The 13,060-nt window shown below is 41.1% G+C and overlaps 1 protein-coding gene across 5 annotated transcripts in view; it reads left to right on the top strand.

Moving 5' to 3' along the window:
• The window catches only part of TTLL2 (tubulin tyrosine ligase like 2), an 88,059-nt gene that overhangs the window by 7,214 nt on the left and 67,785 nt on the right, over nt 1-13,060 (top strand). Inside the window, exon 1 of one of the 5 annotated variants that reach the window (XM_085609260.1) lies at nt 8,389-8,471. The exons of the other annotated variants lie outside the window; for them this stretch is intronic. The gene's annotated coding sequence lies outside the window, so the exon portion shown is untranslated. Of the gene's footprint in view, nt 1-8,388; nt 8,472-13,060 lie in introns of those variants that run through there. 5 annotated transcript variants of the gene reach the window in all.

The following is a 13,060-nucleotide window of genomic DNA, read 5'->3' as shown; positions in this document are numbered from 1 at the left end:
CAATTTAACAAGCCAATGGATGAAGCCAGTTGACCAAAATCCCCTCGCTTTACATATATTATGTTGTAATTTATTCTGAACACAAACTTCTTGCAAAAATAGCTGTCTCAAAATCCAAACGTAAAAGTATGGGTTAGTGATTCAATTTCATAACTACAAAAGCAACATGATTATTCAGTAACATATCATTTCCACTTCGGCCCCCACATTTTTGCAAAGGTGCAGCATACGTTCAATCCTCAAAAACCTATGTCTCACAGAATCTGTTAAAGCTTGAAATCTGCGTGACTTAGATCATCAAGTGATTCTAGAATAACATTATTTATTTTTAATCATCATAGCCTTACAATAAGAAATGTGTTTAAATTAATCTTTTACACTTTTAAATTCCTCGTATGTTTTGTATGTACGATGGTATTGGTCTAACCACACTTGTACTGTACAGTTGTTCAAAACCAACTATACCCACATTGAATCCTTCAAAATATCAGTGTCTGTATGTTGTATGGTCATAGGTTAAGAATGCTACTCCAGAAAGTAGGGAAACGTTTTCTCAACTCATTTAACATTTTAATAGTGCATGGAAAAAGGAGTTCAGAAGGTGAAAAATCATAAACAGACAGTCATCAATATATCTAGCCAGCCATCCAATTTATTGCAATACACTATAGAACCATATGTTTTTTGAAGGTATATGATTTGCTGTTATTACCCACAAGTCAGGCACAATCATTAAAGAAGGTCTATGATTACAAGTTGTATTATTATTGAATCTTCTGTAAATTTTAAATCTGTAGGTTAAGGCGGAATTTCACAAAGCATATTGCGTTAAGCTGACACTTTTACATCTTGAAACAGTTCAGGGTGGTACTGCCAGAGAGAGAAATCCCCATTCCTGTTTGTCTGTCAGTATCTTAGTCTTGTTTAAAAAAAAACCTCAAAGACATATATGCCTCCTTTTAACCCATATCTCTGCTAAATGGGGACAGCAAGATCTATTCAAGTGTCTTGGCAAACTATGTTACTCTCTTGCAGCCTTTTTTGATATCTAGTCAACAACATGGTTTTATAACAGGCTGGGATACCACTAACTTCCCGAACAAGGAAGTATGCCTTCTGGACAAGAAGACTTAGCCCATGCCATTTTAGACACAAAGTAGGCATTCCTCCATATTTGGTGATCCTTTTTATTGCAGTTTTTTAAAAAGATAGTCTTAGCCCAAAAATCTACTTGTGCCAACAGACGATTCATGAAAGACAGATGGGCTCTTTCTGTGTTAACTACATGTTGTCAGGTTGATTCAGCATGGGCCAAGGAACACAGCAGGCTGTTCATGCTTTATCTTGAGCCTTCTGTGTACAAACTTTGTTCCGATACTAGAATTATACTCCGGCAGAACCAAAAGCTTATATGCTGCATTGCAATTTTGTTGATGGGAGTCAAACCTTGTGCAGTGTCCCAGAGACAACACTTTCCCTCAGCTGTACAAGTGTGATTAGCAATTTAGGGAACTGCCTAGAAATTATTTGAAGGTTACTAAGATACATTTAGCATCTGGCATGATATTATACAAATCCATCTATATAGTTTGCTATGTGATATATGTCCTGGTAAGATTTTTAGCTCTAAAACTGTAGAATAATTTATATTAATTTATCAATCCCTCTTAACTGTTACAGACAGCACCTTGAAGAGATGGGCACATGTCCATCGACTCCTATTGGCCTTATAAATGTGATCAATAAGTGTATTTGTCTATGTTTTCTTTATTTATCCTGGGTGATTCATTGCCGTTTGCCTTTCATAGTCTGCTCAATTTGATTATCATTAGAAAAAATCTTCTGAAGCATAAAAATGCTGCTCCTATGTTAGCACTTTCTTTTCATGAGCTGCCCTCAGTGGTTATGATTCATAAAGGTAATAACGGTCTATAAATGGTTTTATTGCAAATTATTTTTATCCAACAACATGCCTGTAAAAATATGCTACTCAAATTTTGCAGCCCCACATTTTTCAAGAAGATGGCATTGAAGACCTGTTAAGTATATTTCTCTACTGATTTCTGCAAGTTATCTGGTATCCACAACACATCAAGATTTATTTCAGCTTGGTGTAACTCTGCCTTCCCTTCCCTACCCCTGTAAATGACCTTATTTCATATTTTGGCATGGTGGGAAATTCAGGTTCTAGATGAACTGATAGGTTTGAATAACTCTTGCAGGTATACAATCTAGGAGTGTGTTTCCGTGTCTGGAGATTTTCTCATACATTAAGATTTCCCTTAACATTGTTGCTCATAAACAGTATTAAAAAGTGATTGAATTTATTTTTTGAGTCTTAAGTCCATCAAGAACAATTATGTTGCATTGTTGAGATTAGTGGGAGACAATGCTCAAGGTCTTTATAGTGAGTGGTCATGTGATTTGCGCTTTACTCAAACACCTAAAGCCCTTAACATGCTATTTTTAATTTAAATGAATCCTGCGAGTTTAAAAAGTAGTATAGGAAGCCCTTTATTGTTTTGCTAGCAAATAATCGTTTTGTTATTGATTTCATTTAGATTCAAAAATGTTTTTCTAATGTACTTATTTGATCAAATCCTAAATATCCCAAACTAGAAAAAATATATTTAATAATTCAATTCAACAATAGTTCCTAAATGTAAAGTTTGTTACATCAAACATTGTTCAAATAACAGTTCACAATGGTGAAAATACAACAATTGGACCTTTATTGAAGAAGCCAAGATCATTTAATGAAAAAACCCCAAATCTTTTAAACATTATTTTCTCACAATAAGGTATACAGTTCCTTATATGTGAGTTCTCAGTTGACAACTCACTTTTTTGTGTAAAAGAATCTTTGAAAGATCTGGAAGCTTTTCACTAAAATATGTTTACTAAGAAACTAATTGAGTGCCTCCTACTTACATTTTATATTGAGGTTTGAGATGCCATTGGGTGTACCGTTGATTTAGAAGTGCACCTTGGAGCTGTATTATGTTTATCCACCCCAATTATTTTTTGTGATAAATTCTGAAAGATTTGGTAGTTGGAGGAGAGAGGCAAAGGTTTGCTGAAAATGATAGGTACCCCAAGCGTTGACAGAAAGTAATAACACATGCTGGCAAGTTTTCTCTTCTTTCAAAAACATCAAACAAATTATTAGAATTTGGAAAAACACATATGTGTTTAATAGAGACTGTTTAGACTATTCCTGTCCCAGAATACTTTTTACAACTGAGGAGAACCCAATTTCAATACATTTACAATATTCTAACAGGAATTGAGCTGGTTATATGCAAGTTAAACATCAGAAATGTAAATAGAACATTTCCAAAAAATTATGTGACTTTGAGGAAGATTCACAAAAACTTTCTACAACTTCTATGCAAATTTCTACTCAAGTCAAAATTATTCTTACCACCATTAAGTGGCCAAACTGAACTGCAAGCATTTTCTTTAAAACTATAAATGATCTAAAGTTACAAAGGCCATTAAAGTGAGCCTTCATATCTACATTTTGTTTCAAGGAGTTAAGAAAGCCATGAATTAATTTAAATCGGAAGGTTACCCAGCTAACTTCTGTAAAATATTTTGGACATCTATTTCCCGAGCTACTATTCAAAGCTAATTCATCGCACACTACCTCCAAGCCTCCTATTGTATTTCCTAATTGGGAATGGTTCCTAGAGCAAGCTGATAATCACAGATTGTTCTTTTTACTATACTAAGAGGAGATGATATATTCACACATTCGCAAATACTGATCAAGCTGCTTTCAGAGGTCAAACTCAAAGAAGTTTGGCTTTAGGAAAAGATGCCTGAGATGCAACAATATCTTGCAATTTGAAGAAGCAGTAGGAATGCCTGGATTGGCTGTGGTTGAAGCACTTCATGCTGAATGACCCTTTGATACGATATCTTGGGCTTTCTTTGCAAAGATGGAGACCTAGTTTGACATTGAAGAGACTGTAAAAAGCGAGCTAATTAACTTTCTACAATCCCACATAGGCAGCAGTTACAATAAATTGTTTCCACTTTTCTCACTTTCCTACTATTTCCCTTACAGAAGGTGCAAGAATAATGTTAATTGTCAACACTCATCTTCCTCTTAGCATTATAGACATTGACATATGCTGTTCACCAGAGACATTTCAAAGGCCTCAAAATTGGGACCTGCAAAAAGAACCTGGCATATAGATTGTTGACTACCCCCAAGGTGATAATCTGTTTCTGCTACAGATCTCCCTAACCCCTGTGCCTGGTAACCTTCCCCGGAATGCCTCCTCTCCACCCAGTGATGTCTTTGTTCTCCTTCCCTTGTACCAAATGACCCTCTGCTTCAGTTATCACACTTTGTTGCTGTTAGATATGGCATCTTTTGGTCTGATCTCCCCTGTCTTTTTGCTTCTGACATTTTGTTTTTGACTGTGTGCTGCATTTTGTGTTTTGCTGGTTGTAGGACTCTGGGCACATTACCACTGCTGATCAGTGCTAAAGTGTGAGTACTCCCTGTCTAAATGGTAAATTGGTATATTTGATTTATGATGGTATATGATTGGTATATTTGATTTACTAGTAAGTCCCTAGTACAGTGCACCAGGGGTGCCCAAGGCCTGTAAATCAAATACTACTAGTGGCCCTCCAGCGCTGATTGTGCCACCCACACAAGTAGCCCTGCAAACATGTCTCAGGCCTATCACTGCAGTGCCTGTGTGTGCAGTTTTAAACTGCCATGTCGACCTGGCAAGTGCACCCACTTGCCAGGCCCAAACCTTCCCTTTTTACTACATGTAAGTCGCCCCTAAGGTAGGCCCAAGGCAGCCCCATGGGGAGGATGCAGTGTATTTAAAAGGTAGGACATGTAACACACGCCAGTACATGTCCTAATATTTAAATACTGCTAATTTCGTTTTTCATTATTGCATGGCCTATCTCCCCCATAGGTTAGCATTGGAGCTGCCTTGTAACCTCTTACAAGAGTATTTGTCAATTGGAGTAGATAGAGATTTGGACTTTGGGGTCTCTGAACTCACAATTTAAAAATACATATTTTTGTGAAGCTGGTTTTTGAATTGTAAGTTTGAAAATGCCACTTTTAGAAAGTGGGTATTTTTTGCTTAACCACTCTGTGCCTCTGTCTATAGAATACATGTCTGGGCTGGCTCACAGTTGGGCTCTTGTGCTTTCACTCCAGACAGTCTCGCAAAGGGAGCTGAGGTGTGCCTTGCATATCTTGATTGCCCATCACCAGGCTTATGGCCCTTCCTGGGCTTGAGTGGTGGGAGGAGTTGTCACTGACACCTGAATAGGGCTGTGTTGTCCTCATACAAAGCTGTCTCCAACCCCTTGTAGTGTGTTTGGAGCCAGGTCAGGGTAAGGCAGGGTCTTGTGGACTACAAAGACTTTCCTTTGCAGTTTGCCTACTTCAAAGACAGAAAAGGGTATAAGTACTGGACCTCTGGCTCCCAAAAATAAGAACACTTCTGGACTGAAGATATTACGCCAGGAAGAACAGCTGGATGCTGTAGGAGGGACTGCCACTCTGACTGTTGCTTTGTTGTGCTGGCCTGCTCATTGCTACTTCTGTCCTAGGATGGAAAGGACTGGACTTTGCTTCCTGAATCCTGCTTCCAAAGTTTCTCCAAGGGCTTGAGTTGAGCTTGCCTCCTGTTAGAAGTCTCAGGGCTATCAAAAACTTCAGCTTCAACCCCTGGACCCCTCTTCTGAAAACCTCCACTTGCCAAGTGGTGCCAATTCCAGTTCCTGGGCCTTTGGAAGTGTACTTGGGGTGCAACCAAGAAAAAAACAAAGCATTGACGCCGATTGTCTTCGGAACCGGTGCTTGCCTGCAACTCTGACACCATGCCGCTGCCTGTACCGAAGACGTGGTCCCCGCTCAACGCAACGACCGCGACTTACAACGTAGGACCAGACGATTCTGCAGCGCCTTCGAAGCACCACGACTGCGGTAGTCCCAAGCACTGGGCCACCAAGGTCCGTGACGTACCGCGCCAACTCTGACGCGGCACTTGCGGCCTCGTGGTTTGACATCAACGATGCAGAATCGAAGCCTTGCAGCTTGACCTTAGAAACCTCATTGATGCCACACCCAAGTAAGGAAACGAGATATTGCACCGGCAACTGCATGGCAGTAAGGAACCGACTCTGCACCTGCAATGGCTGCATCACCTCCCCTGCATAACAGTAAGGAACCGACGCTGCATCACCTCCCCTGCATAGCATTAATGCCGCATCAACTCCTCTGCGTAGCAGTAAGGAACCAACGCTGTACCTGCAACCGCTGACTCATCTCCCATGCACGGCAGTAAGGAACCGAAGCTGCACCTGCCTCTGCGATGCCTCACCTGCCCTGTGCTTTGTATCGTCTTTTTTGTTCTTGACGCCTCCAAGGTACTGAACTGGGGTCTGCCTGACTCCATAACCAGCCCTCGTTCCTTCGAGGGCATACAAACTTTGTGAAGTCATCAGTGATAGCCTGTTCCCTATTGTGGGGGTAAAGAAAAAAATGGAGCATCCCCTCCAACTTTTACATATGGTTTTATGTTTCCACCTACGGGCTAGTTCCATAAGGGTGAACTACATCAATACCACCATATCTGTAAGGTAAGAAAATGCATTTCACCACCTTCCCCCTACTCCTATCTAACACCCATTTTCAATTAAGGTAATAATGTATATTTAAATATATTTAACATAGTTATAACCACAGCTTTATCCCTAGTCATAAAATAAATTAAAATTAATTAAACTTAATTAGTAATCTTAAATATAACCCATATATTGACCCAGTCCTACACCATAATTCATTTAAATAAAATGAAATTAAAGTAAATATATTTTCTCAGCCTAATTCTAGCCCTGAACCTAAATTAATTTGAATAAAAGTAAATTAAATAGTTATCTGTAACCTAACGTTAATATTAACCCTAACTGTTGTTATACTTATTTTAAATGAATCATACATAATCTGAACCCAGTTGTTACTCTAACCCTTATTTAAATTAAATGCAATTAAATATTTATGCTTAACCATATCCTAATAAGAGCTACAAAACTTTATCTAGTTTATTTTTGTTTATATTTTTCTTATAAAAAATGTAAGTATGTTAATTGATTTAATCCACCCAAAAGTTGAATAATTTAAATTGAAAGATTTAAAATGATATTCAATTAAATATTTTACCATTGTTTAAAAAATATTAACCTTTCCCCAAAAATGATGTCGCTATAGTGCTTACCTTTCATGACGCTCTATTCGTTTCTGTAGCAGTTATCTCCCTATTGTCATATCAACGTAGTACAATTGATGTTGTGAACCACTGATGTGGGCCATCGATGCAGTGGGTTTCATTGGCTCACAGCGGCACCGGGAGTAAAATGTAAACTTGTGTCTGCTACTTTCAAAGCATATTAAGGACTGGGGCAAATAATACTTATAGTAAATGTTACTGAAACACGTATCTTTAAGTAGCACCTGGTGAGCCACATCCCAGTATAACCATGGGTGCCCACTGCTAAGGATGTAGGTATGATGATATGGAAATTCAAGACATATACTTCATTCTTCAACAGCGCTACGAAGTGCCTCCTTTGGCAAGGCAGCGTTTTATAAAACATGTGAATATGCTTTTTTGTTTCTTTGTGTTTTTTGTATCCCATCTTGTCTCGTGCAGTGGCCTTGTGCTTGGTGTGTAGGGTGCTTTGAAAATACTAAGTAACATTTAAAAAATGCAGAATTATCATATTTCTATTTTTGTGTTGATAAAACCTGATATAAAAATGCCTGGCCTGAATCCGTTTGTGTAGAAGGTGGCTGCGTCTGTAATTCGAAACAATTAGCATGTCTAGCGTTTGTTACGCTCTCGAGTCGCCTCAGGGACTGACTAATTTAATATTAACTTGTATGTATTTAGCGTAGAAAGGAGTCACGCATTATCCTACCACTTAGTATCCATAGCGGCAGTAAACCAAAGAAAAACATCCTTCGGCAGCTCACCCGTTGAGGTTATCATTAAACATTAACTGCCACAACTAGTCATGCTGCCTTTAGTTTTTAAACAACACGACTTTCTTTCCTTCGGATAAAGGATGCCACCTTTATGCAGCGCGGGTGGTGACGTAGATGGACGTGAGTAAACCACACAAGGGCATTGTAGAGAAACCGCTCGAGGGCAGCTTTATGTAATTTGTGGTTTACGGTCTGTGCGAGTTGCACATTTGTTGATGTTCACAAAAGTGTTGCCCATGACATTACGGGTTATTGTTTATTTGTAGTGCAGACTCTAAGGCAATTTATGTACACGGAGATAGAAAAAGAAATCGGAACACTCGGGGAACGTCAGTAATCTGAAAAAACCTGAATGAACTGGTCAGCTCTCTAGTCTGTCAGATTTTGTCTGGCAGTAGTGACTTTGGATTCCAGGACTTGCACTCCAGATTCACAGGTTTGGTTTTGATTTTCAGTTTTGATTAATTCCAGTTTTGAGACGGTTTGAGGTTAATCAGAAAGATAAATAGATTCCTCAGATTAGTCTCTAATGATCAATTGTTCAAGTAGAAACCAGTTATGCATTTCACTAGTGGCAGTTTATTACATCGGCGTTTTGTGCTAGATACAACAAACAAGCATTTTCAATGCAATAGGTCTCGCTTTTCAAAACTTTGACCTATTGGTATTCTAACTGACAATGCCTTTTATTATTGCAGGTTTTTTAAACACATAAATAAAAAGCAATTTCATTTACATTGCCAATAGCTCGAAATTTCGCAATTGCGAGACCTATTGCATTGCAAATGCTTGCTTTTGCAATTTGAAATGCAAGAGGCCTCACATTTGCAAGACTTAGAGCTGTTGATGTCGTAAACCGTGCTGAAATATTAAGTGAGGCCCCTTGTTGTAAATATGAAAGGCGGAGTTCTGCTGAAGGTCAAAATGTCAGTTTAAAACTGCACACCCAGGCTGCTGTGGCAGGCATGAGTCTTACAGTGCTATTTTAGTGGGTGGTGCAATGAGTGCCACTGCCCACTAGTAACATTTGATTTACAGGCCCTGGGTACATTCCATTGAACTTACTGTAATGTAATGTCTTCTGATGCAGATTGCTGGGAAGTAATGCTATTATTTATATTTACAGTGCTTATGGCTGGTAAATAGCAAGGAAATACAAATGTGTGTATGCACCTTTATATGTGTGAAATGTGCATTTTGTTGTGGGGTGTGGGAGCAGACATAGTATTGGGAATTTTTTTAAATTTCAAATGCAGGCCCCGCTGTGTGGCAGTGTAACTTATTGCTTCTACTGTATTAAAGGAAACTGAATTTAAATATAATTTTGTAGAATGGGGGACACTGGCTGTGAATTAAGGCTCAGTACATTTCTGAACGGACCTGTGAGTTTGTGATACCAAGAAAAAACACATTACAATTAGTTGGTCCTCAAAATCCCCACAGAGGCGCTGGTTTGCCCAACACAACAACAGAAAGATGGTCGTCATGCCTTACAAAGCATAATTGTATGGTAAAATACATCATCATCATAAGCTTTTATTCGATATGCAAGATATCTTATAAGCACAATTAAAATACAATCATTACAGTGTACAAAAAAGCATTGCTACAAGAAGCCAGTATAAAATTCATTAGAAAAGATAAAAGGACATGAATTGCCCGTTACTAAATTAGCTAAAAAAGGAATTAAACAGCTACTGACAATCTCTTACAACGAATAAGCCAAAACTGCTTTAAAAATGTTGCTGTTCCACACACTATAGGGGGGGAAGTGTCCGTGGTTAGGATACGCAAGGCTACTAGGTGGCTACGTGTGCCCATATTTCGACAAAGAGGTTTCAACCAGAAACTCCTAGGCCTTGCATAATCCGGGCATTCAAATAGGACATGCGCAATGGACTCAACCCTACTCAGGCAACATGCACAGTTTGGAGAAGTACGGGCCACTGATGTCCAATTCGATACCACAGCACCTAGGGGAAGGGATCCAACTCTAAATTTAAAATAAAGGGCTCGGTCAAAGGGGAGGGTGATCAGGTCCAGGTAGGGTTCAAAAGCCACAATGTCTTTGATTTGTAAAAAGGCGACAGTGGACTTGCAGTGGTTAGGGTTTGTAATTAGACGCTCCGCAGTCCATTTCCAGTAAAGCGCCTTGACAACATCTTTTGGAGGGGCTGAACGTGATGACCAACAGTCTCCTAGACCGATCTTCTCCAGAAGCTTTTTAGTTTCTCTTAGCCATCTTATCTTAGCCCAACCCCCCAGACTCATTATTTCCCCCAGGGCATCAGCATAGGATTTTAGTTCTTCACCCCTCCAGATTCGTGTCCATAGCAGGAGCGGGCGAAGCTGGGCCTGATCTTTGATGTTTTTACAACCCGTGTCCAACCACACTGGTACAGATGGTGTGCTCAGTGGAATGGAGATAATGGATTTCAGTAGCTTGCTCTCCGCTGTCACTAGGGCGTCCAATCGGCAGTGGCCCCACAGTTCTGCCCCATACAAGGCTGATGTCACTACTTTGGCCTTGTAGATATCGATTACTGGGGTAAGTGATCTCCTAGGTGAGGCCCTGAACTCCCTCATGAGAGCTCCTCCTACTCTCCTATGGTTGAGGACCATTTTGTCAATATGATTTGCCCAAGACATCCTATCCGTAATCCGAATACCGAGGTAATCGAATTCGGCTACTTTCTCTAAGGGAATCAAGTTAAGTGTAGGAGGACGGCCCAGTTTCTTAGGAGGATTTAGGACTAGGTATTTTGTTTTGTCCACATTTATTATTAAGCCTTTTGCAGCACAGAACTCCTGGAATCGCGTTAGCAATTTCTGGAGGCCTTGTGGGGTCTTCGAGATCAGGAGCGTGTCATCCGCAAAAAGCAGGGTGGGGATACGGACTCCTCCGAGACAGGGGGCGTCGGCTGGTTCTTGTTGAAGATGTTTTACCACCCCATTCACATATAGTGCCGCTCGAGGACTGCTACCTGGCTGTTGGTCTCTGGGGCACATCTTTTTCACCGGACGCTGTATCCTGAAGGACATTACGCTGCCTGAAGCCACCTGCCACAGGGGAGACTCTGCAATTTGCCATCCACGCACTCGGGACTGCGAGGACCAGGGAGCTGTGCGCGTTGCACATTGGCTGCACCTGGCCCTCTTCCCGACTCCTCCTCTATCTCCGCCCCATTCTCCTATATCACCACACTACTGCTCTCGCGCGCTAGCGGGACGCGTGCGGGTCGAGAGCCGGGGCGAAGACCGGGCAAAGAGCGGGCCGTTTGAGGCCGTTCGAGTACGGTCGAGGGAGGGCGAGAGACACCTCAGGCTGTCCGTAATCCACTATATACCAGGTGCTGTTGGAGACATTATGACTACGAGAGAGACCAGGAGCAAGAGTGCCATGGCGACGGGAAGACCAACAGGTACATTGGACACGTACTTTGCTAAAGCTGGGTCTCTACTTGTGGATGAGATCTCCATTCTCGAAAGACGTATCTCCCAAGAAATAGATTGGGTGAGGAGATCCTCCCTGGGACCTATTGCAAATGTTACTACTCCCGCCAAGTCATTAAACCCTATAACACTTCCGATAGGGGGGGTTGCCGGGGTAACTATTCTCCCAGATCCGTCTGATACTAACTGCTCCATTACCTCCTCTATTGATTGTGATAATTCCGAGCATGCAGAGCTCAGTATACTATCTCTTCCAAACTGTAAGGGCCCCGCAGCTTGCACCACTGCTGAGGTAGCGGTTACTGATTTGTCTACAAGTAAAACCAAGGACCAGACCATGCTCTTACAGGGGGAGAAGGAGGGAGCAATCCCGAAAACGGATAAAAGGGCTCATAAAACTAAGGGGGGAAAATCCAAAGCCCCAAAAGCCATCTCTAGGGTTAGGGGAACTAAACTGGACATAGTTGGCAAAGGGTCGGTCTTATCCCGTAAACATGAATCCCCGCAACAACACACCATGGCAAAAAACCCACCTAGTCAACAAAATGTCGCCGGAATGGATGATAGTATGTATACTGGCCTACGTACCCTACTGAGGGAATTCCTCACTCCTTTAGAAGACCGTTTGGCCAACATAGAAATTTGTCTAATAGACCTGCGTAAGGGATTGTTAGGCTTAGCCTCAGACCAAAGAGCAGGTACACACGCAGTAGTTGGACACCCCACAGGGATTTCTAATTTATCCAATTTACCATCTAATTCTAACATCTTGTCCAATGCACCTCCAACAGTTATTCTAACGGACAATGCGCAGCCAGCTTCTTTGCTAAAATCTGTTCCCGTACTATCCTGTAACCACCAACCTGTCACAGGAGTTACCTGTAGGCCGAATTTATCTGGTTCGGCCTCTGGTTCCGATCAGGAAAAATTAACACACGACGCAAGGAACCATATAGATAGGCAAGATAGCCAACAAAACAGGCGCAAAGCGATAAATCTGCCTCCCGAGGCTGCTGCCTATTCTGTTGTCCTGAAGGGAGTACCCACGTTTGAGGGAACTGTGGTGGAACCTTATGATTCTTTACATAATAAGGTTACTAGTTGGTTAAATACCCATAGGCCATTACCACCTAATACTAAGGGAGAAATTCTTATGGTAAGAAGAGTCCCATGGATCGGTTATACAGATAAGAAATGTGTTGGTGACTGCATAATTGTGAACTTTAGGAATCCTAAAATTGTGCCATATATTTGCAATTGGACTGGGAACACAGGGTCTACATCTATTGAAGTGGTCCACCTGTCATTTTTTTATCCCAATACTTATAAGCCAATTTTGAACAATGACTATGGTTGGACCCTGGTCGGACCTGCTGCTGACGGCCGCAGAGTCTGGCCCAACCGTAATGCACCCAGTAACAACCTTGGTAACTTTTGGCACCCTAATAGATACAGCTGCCTTGAGCAGATAGATTGACTTTTCAAGGGTCAGGGACAGGCCGGATGTGAAATAGATAGCGCCACTCAAGAACATGGTGCCCCTCGAAGGGAGAACTTGACATCTATTAACCC

The sequence above is a fragment of the Triturus cristatus genome, chromosome 6 (genome assembly GCF_964204655.1).
Source record: "Triturus cristatus chromosome 6, aTriCri1.1, whole genome shotgun sequence".
Classification (NCBI taxonomy): Eukaryota; Metazoa; Chordata; class Amphibia; order Caudata; family Salamandridae; genus Triturus; species Triturus cristatus.
The sequence above is the reverse complement of the archived record's forward strand: the minus strand, read 5'-3'. Positions and strand labels throughout refer to the sequence as shown.